Genomic DNA, 8,750 nt, shown 5'->3' with positions numbered 1-8,750 from the left:
GAACGAATGTCTCAGGATGGGATGATGAACGAATCTCTCAAGATGAGATGATGAACGAATGTCTCAGGATGAGATGATGAACGAATGTGGCAGGATGGGATAATGAACGAATGTTGCAGGATGAGATGATAAAGGAATGTCGCAGGATGAGATGATGAACGAATGTCTCAAGATGAGTTGATGAACTAATGTCGCAGAAAAAGATGATGAACGAATGTCTCAGGATGGGATGATGAACGAATGTCTCAAGATGAGCTGAAGAACGAATATCTCAGGATTAGATGATGAACGAATGGCTCAATATGAGATGATGAACGAATGTCTCAGAATAGGATGATGGGCGAATGTCTCAAGATTAGATGATGAACGAATGTCTCAAGATGAGATGATGAACGAATGTCTCAGGATTAGATGATGAACAAATGTCTCAAGATGAGATGATGAACAAAAGTCTCAAGATGAGATGATGAACAAATGTCTCAGGATTAGATGATCAACGAATGTCTCAAAATGAGATGATAAACGAATGTCTAAAGATGAAATTGTGAACAAATATCACCGGATTAGGTGATGAACGAATGTGGCAGCATGGGAATGAACGAATGTCGCAGGATGAGATGATGAACGAATGTTCAAAAGATGATATGATGAACGAATGTCTCAGGATCAGATGATGAACGAATGTCTCAAGATGAGATGATGAACAAATGTCTCAGGATTGGATGATGAACGAATGTCTCAAAATGAGATGATAAACGAATGTCTAAAGATGAAACTATGAACAAATGTTACATGATTAGATGATGAACGAATGTCGCAGCATGAGAATGAACGAATGTCTCAAAATGAGATGATAAACGAATGTCTAAAGATGAAACTATGAACAAATGTCACAGGATGAGATGATAAACGAATGTCGCAGGATGAGATGATGAACGAATGTCTCAAGATGAGATGATGAACTAATGTCGCAGAATAAGATGATGAACGAATGTCTCAGGATGGGATGATGAACGAATGTCTCAAGATGAGATGATGAACGAATGTCTCAGGATGAGATGATGAACGAATGTCGCAGATGGGATAATGAAAGAATGTCGCAGGATGACATGATAAACGAATGTCGCAGGATGAGATGATGAATGAATGTCTCAAAATGAGGTGATGAACGAATGTCGCAGAATGAGATGATGAACGAATGTCTCAGGATGGGATGATGAACGAATGTCTCAGCATGGGATGATGAAAAAATGTCTCAAGATGAGACGATGAACGAAAGTCTCAGGATGAGATGATGAACGAATGACGCAGGATGCGATTATGAACGAATGTCGCAGGATGAGATGATAAACGAATGTCGCAGAATGAGATGATGAACGAATTTCTCAAGATGAGAATATGAACTAATGTCGCAGAAACAGATGATGAACGAATGTCTCAGGATGGGATGATGAACGAATGTCTCAAGATGAGATGATGAACGAATGTCTCAGGATTAGATGATGAACGAATGTCTCAAGATAAGATGATGAACGAATGGCTCAAGATGAGATGATGAACGATTGTCTCAGAATAGGATGATGGGCGAATGTCTCAAGATGAGATGATGAGCGAATGTCTCAAGATGAGATGATGAACGAATGTCTCAAGATGAGATGAAGAACAAATGTCTCAGGATTAGATGATGAACGAATGTCTCAAAATGAGATGATAAACGAATGTCTAAAGATGAAATGATGAACAAATGTCTGAGGATTAGATGATGAACGAATGTCCCAGCATGGGATGATGAACAAAAATCGCAGGATGAGATGATGAAAAAATGTCTCAGGATTAGATGATGAACGAATGTCTCAAGATGAGATGATGAACGAATGTCTCAGCATTAGATGATGAACAAATGTCTCAAGATGAGATGATTAACGAATGTCTCAAGATGAGATGATGAACAAATGTCTCAGGATTAGATGATGAACTAATGTCTCAAAGTGAGATGATAAACGAACGTCTAAAGATGAAATTATGAAGAAATGTCATAGGATTAGATGATGAACGAATGTCGCAGCATGGGAATGAACGAATGTCGCAGGATGAGATGATGAACGAATGGCTCAAGTGGAGATGATGAACGAATATCTCAGGATGAGATGATGAACGAATGTCGCAAGTTGGGATAATGAACGAATGTCGCAGGATGAGATGATAAACGAATGTTGCAGGATGAGATGATGAATGAATGTCTCAAAATGAGGTGATGAACGAATGTCGCAGGATGGGATGATGAACGAATGTCGCAGCATGGGAATGAACGAATATCGCAGGATGAGATGATGAACGAATGTCTCAAGATGAGATGATGAACGAATGTCTCAATATCAGATGATGAACAAATGTTTCAGGTTTAGATGATAAACGAATGTCTCAAGATGAGATGATGAACGAATGGCTCAAGATGAGATGATGAACGAATGTCTCAGAATAGGATGATGGGCGAATTTCTGAAGATGAGGTGATGAGCAAATGTCGCAGAATGAGATGATGAACGAATGTCTCAGGATGGGATGATGAACGAATGTCTCAGCATGGGATGACGAACAAATGTCTCAGGATTGGATGATGAACGAATGTCTCAAAATGAGATAAAAAACGAATGTCTAAAGATGAAATGATGAACAAATGTCTCAGGATTATGATGAAACGAATGTCGCAGGATGAGATGATGAAAAAATGTCTCAAGATGAGATGATGAACGAATGTCTCAGAATGAGATGATGAACTAATCTCGGAGAATGAGATGATGAACCAATTTCTAAGGATGGGATGATGAACGAATGTCTCAAGATGAGATGATGAACGAATGTCTCAGGATTAGATGATGAGAGAATGTCTCAAGATGAAATGATGAACGAATGGCTCAAGATGAGATGATGAACTAATGTCGCAGAATGAGATGATGAACCAATGTCTCAGGATGGGATGATGAACGAATGTCTCAAGACGAGATGATGAACGAATGTCTCAGGATTAGATGATGAAAGAACGTCTCAAGATGAGATGATGAACGAATGGCTCAAGATGAGATGATGAACGAATGTCTTAGAATAGGATGATGGGCGAATGTCTCAAGATGAGATGATGAACGAATGTCTCAAGATGAGATGATGAACGAATGTCTCAAGATGAGATGATGAACAAATGTCTCAGGATTAGATGATGAACGAACGTTTCAAAATGGGATGATAAACGAATATCTAAAGATGAAATGATGAACAAATGTCTCAGGATTAGATGATGAACGAATGTCGCAGCATGGGAATGAACGAATGTCGAAGGATGAGATGATGAACGAATGTCTCAAGATGAGATGATGAACGAATGTCTCATGATTAGATGATGAACGAATGTCTCATGATGGGATAATGAACGAATGTCTCAGGATGAGATGATGAATGAATGTCGCAGGATTGGATGAACGAATGTCTCAAGATGAGATGATGAACGAATGTCTCAGGATTAGATCATGAACGAATGTCTCAAGATGAGATGATGAATTAATGTAGCAGAATCAAATGATGAACCAATGTCTCAGGATGGGATGATGAACGAATGTCTCAAGATGAGATGATGAACGAATGTCTCAGGATTAGATGATGAACGAATGTCTCAAGATAAGATGATGAACGAATGGGTCAAGATGAGATGATGAACGAATGTCTCAGGATTAGATGATGAAAGAATGTCTCAAGATGAGATGATGAACGAATGGCTCAAGATGAGATGATGAACGAATGTCTTAGAATAGGATGATGGGCGAATGTCTCAAGATGAGATGATGAACGAATGTTTCAAGATGAGATGATGAACGAATGTCTCAAGATGAGATGATGAACAAATGTCTCAGGATTAGATGATGAACGAATGTTTCAAAATGAGATGATAAACGAATATCTAAAGATGAAATGATGAACAAATGCCTCAGGATTAGATGATGAACGAATGTCGCAGCATGGGAATGAACGAATGTCGCAGGATGAGATGATGAACGAATGTCTCAAGATGAGATGATGAACGAATGTCTCAGGATTAGATGATGAACGAATGTCTCAGGATGGGATAATGAACGAATGTCTCAGGATGAGATGATGAACGAATGTCTCAAGATGAGATGATGAACGAATGGCTCAAGATGAGATGATGAACGAATGTCTCAGAATAGGATGATGGGCGAATTTCTCAAGATGAGGTGATGAGCAAATGTCGCAGAATGAGATGATGAACGAATGTCTCAGGATGGGATGATGAACGAATGTCTCAGCATGGGATGACGAACAAATGTCTCAGGATTGGATGATGAACGAATGTCTCAAAATGAGATAAAAAACGAATGTCTAAAGATGAAATGATGAACAAATGTCTCAGGATTAGATGATGAACGAATGTCGCAGGATGAGATGATGAAAAAATGTCTCAAGATGAGATGATAAACGAATGTCTCAGAATGAGATGATGAACTAATCTCGGAGAATGAGATGATGAACCAATTTCTTAGGATGGGATGATGAACGAATGTCTCAAGATGAGATGATGAACGAATGTCTCAGGATTAGATGATGAGAGAATGTCTCAAGATGAAATGATGAACGAATGGCTCAAGATGAGATGATGAACTAATGTCGCAGAATGAGATGATGAACCAATGTCTCAGGATGGGATGATGAACGAATGTCTCAAGATGAGATGATGAACGAATGTCTCAGGATTAGATGATGAAAGAAAGTCTCAAGATGAGATGATGAACGAATGGCTCAAGATGAGATGATGAACGAATGTCTTAGAATAGGATGATGGGCGAATGTCTCAAGATGAGATGATGAACGAATGTCTCAAGATGAGATGATGAACGAATGTCTCAAGATGAGATGATGAACAAATGTCTCAGGATTAGATGATGAACGAACGTTTCAAAATGGGATGATAAACGAATATCTAAAGATGAAATGATGAACAAATGTCTCAGGATTAGATGATGAACGAATGTCGCAGCATGGGAATGAACGAATGTCGCAGGATGAGATGATGAACTAATGTCTCAAGATGAGATGATGCACGAATGTCTCATGATTAGATGATGAACGAATGTCTCAGGATGGGATAATGAACGAATGTCTCAGGATGAGATGATGAACGAATGTCGCAGGATTGGATGATGAACGAATGTCTCAAGATGAGATGATGAACGAATGTCTCAGGATTAGATCATGAACGAATGTCTCAAGATGAGATGATGAATTAATGTCGCAGAATCAAATGATGAACCAATGTCTCAGGATGGGATGATGAACGAATGTCTCAAGATGAGATGATGAACGAATGTCTCAGGATTAGATGATGAAGGAATGTCTCCAGATAAGATGATGAACGAATGGCTCAAGATGAGATGATGAACGAATGTCTCAGGATTAGATGATGAACGAATGTTTCAAAATGAGATGATAAACGAATATCTAAAGATGAAATGATGAACAAATGTCTCAGGATTAGATGATGAACGAATGTCGCAGCATGGGAATGAACGAATGTCGCAGGATGAGATGATGAACGAATGTCTCAAGATGAGATGATGAACGAATGTCTCAGGATTAGATGATGAACGAATGTCTCAGGATGGGATAATGAACGAATGTCTCAGGATGAGATAATGAACGAATGTCGCAGGATTGGATGATGAACGAATGTCTCAAGATGAGATGATGAACGAATGTCTCAGGATTAGATGATGAACGATTGTCTCAAGATGAGATGATGAACAAATGTCTCAGGATTAGATGATGAACAAATGTCTCAAAATGAGATGATAAACGAATGTCTAAAGATGAAATGATGAACAAACGTCTCAGGATTAGATGATGAACGAATGTCGCAGGATGGGATAATGAACGAATGTCGCAGGATGGGATGATGAACGAATGTCGCAAGATGAGATGATAAACGAATGTCGCAGGATTGGATGATGAACGAATGTCTCAAGATGAGATGATGAACGAATGTCTCAGGATTAGATGATGAACGAATGTCTCAAGATGAGATGATGAACGAATGTCTTAGAATAGGATGATGGGCGAATGTCTCAAGATGAGATGATGAACGAATGTCTCAAGATGAGATGATGAACGAATGTCTCAAGATGAGATGATGAACAAATGTCTCAGGATTAGATGATGAACGAATGTTTTAAAATGAGATGATAAACGAAAATCTAAAGATGAAACGATGAACAAATGTCTCAGGATTAGATGATGAACGAATGTCGCAGCATGGGAATGAACGAATGTCGCAGGATGAGATGATGAACGAATGTCTCAAGATGAGATGATGAACGAATGTCTCAGGATTAGATGATGAACGAATGTCTCAGGATGGGATAGTGAACGAATGTATCAGGATAAGATGATGAACGAATGTCGCAGGATTGGATGATGAACGAATGTCTCAAGATGAGATGATGAACGAATGTCTCAGGATTAGATGATGAACGAATGTCTCAGGATAGAATAATGAACGAATGTCTCAGGATGAGATGATGAACGAATGTCGCAGGATTGGATGATGAACGAATGTCTCAAGATGAGATGATGAACGAATGTCTCAGGATTAGATGATGAACGATTGTCTCAAGATGAGATGATGAACAAATGTCTCGGGATTAGATGATGAACAAATGTGTCAAAATGAGATGATAAACGAATGTCTAAAGATGAAATGATGAACAAACGTCTCAGGATTAGATGATGAACGAATGTCGCAGGATGGGATAATGAACGAATGTCGCAGGATGGGATGATGAACGAATGTCGCAGGATGAGATGATAAACGAATGTCGCAGGATTGGATGATGAACGAATGTCTCAAGATGAGATGATGAACGAATGTCTCAGGATTAGACGATGAACGAATGTCTCAAGATGAGATGATGAACGAATGTCTTAGAATAGGATGATGGGCGAATGTCTAAAGATGAGATGATGAACGAATGTCTCAAGATTAGATGATGAACGAATGTCTCAAGATGAGATGATGAACAAATGTCTCAGGATTAGATGATGAACGAATGTTTCAAAATGAGATGATAAACGAAAATCTAAAGATGAAATGATGAACAAATGTCTCAGGATTAGATGATGAACGAATGTCGCAGCATGGGAATGAACGAATGTCGCAGGATGAGATGATGAACGAATGTCTCAAGATGAGATGATGAACGAATGTCTCAGGATTAGATGATGAACGAATGTCTCAGGATGGGATAGTGAACGAATGTCTTGCGGACGTATGTCCTGATAAAGTGAACGAATGTCATGGCGGACGTATGTTCTGATAAAAGCAGCATTTTAAGTGATAAAAACTCCGTTATTGATTGGAATCTCGACGTAATCTATAATCATATAGTCCAGGAAAACATTAGCTATGATGGAAAGAGATTGGTATGGCATGACAGCTACGAAACACTACAAGATTTTATTATTACTGGTTTTGTGCAACGTGGCAAATGGTGCTCTCCCGGTGGCAGTTCAAAAAGATTCGAGAGCCATATTTCTGATTTAACAGTTACATGGTATCCTGGTAAACTAAATTCTCTTGTATTTGGTGGTACAGACGGTGAGAAGTCTAAGGATTATTTGATAAATGATTGCTTATCTTTAAAACCGGCCGAAAATGTACAACAATCGAAATTTTGCTGTGCTGAATTTAAAGCATGCATGGATGATCTTAAGTTTGACACTGAAATTTTACAAAGTAGAGTTGATTCAGTGCAATCCTTTATCAGTGCATGGGGAGATCAACCTCCAACAATTATTGAAAAATTGGAAAATGAAGTTGTTCGTTTGCGTGCTGATCTTGAGGAGGAAAAAACTAAAAACTCTGTCTTGGACCTAAAAGTCCAACATTTGAATAAAGAACTCGAGAAAATCAAATTCTTTATTCATTATCCCCGGAAGGATGTAGTCAAGCCTATTGAACCGGATAATAATGACGAGTCTATTGTTATGGTTGATAGGCCTACACATATTATGCATACCGATGTCGCTTCTAAATCACAGCATATTCAAATATCAGCTACAGCAAAAACCTCAACCACCGAACAAACCACAACCAGCGAGCCACAATCAGCAAGCTACAACCAGCCCAAATCACAACCAGCCAACCAAAACCAGTAAGCCCCCAAACAGTAAACATAAACAACCAAACAATACAAGTCCTTTACTTGATTGTCAAGACACAGGACTAATAAATACAAATCTCTCACTTGACTCGCAATTAAAAGAATATAGGAAGAAGCATCAAAGTCAACGCCGCTCTAACTTGGCAAAGGCCAGTACTCCATGCCCATTCCTCAAGCGTCGAGGGTGGTGCGCAAAAGGAAGTCGATGTGATTTTGAACACCCGCGTGATAAAGGAAAACGTTTGGTCCCCTGTCCTTTTTTACAAAAGCGAGGTTACTGTCTTAAGCGTAATAGATGCGATTTTTCTCATGATACCAACGTTTCTCATAATACACCGCCATTAAGGCATGTTAACAACAACATTACTTCTCTGGATTTTCCTACGGTCCCGAAAGTAAGAACACACGGGATAGGTGTCAATCAGTGCCTCCAAAGTCACCCTCGGTTACTGGGTCCATTCCAACCTACCCGAAACCTCTAATGGAAACCCCAATTCTGAATCTGCCCCCCTATGCCTTCTACGATTAC

Source organism: Dendronephthya gigantea, unplaced genomic scaffold (genome assembly GCF_004324835.1).
Source record: "Dendronephthya gigantea isolate DGI-Jeju-01 unplaced genomic scaffold, DenGig_1.0 000312F, whole genome shotgun sequence".
Classification (NCBI taxonomy): domain Eukaryota; kingdom Metazoa; phylum Cnidaria; class Anthozoa; order Malacalcyonacea; family Nephtheidae; genus Dendronephthya; species Dendronephthya gigantea.
The sequence above is the reverse complement of the archived record's forward strand: the minus strand, read 5'-3'. Positions refer to the sequence as shown.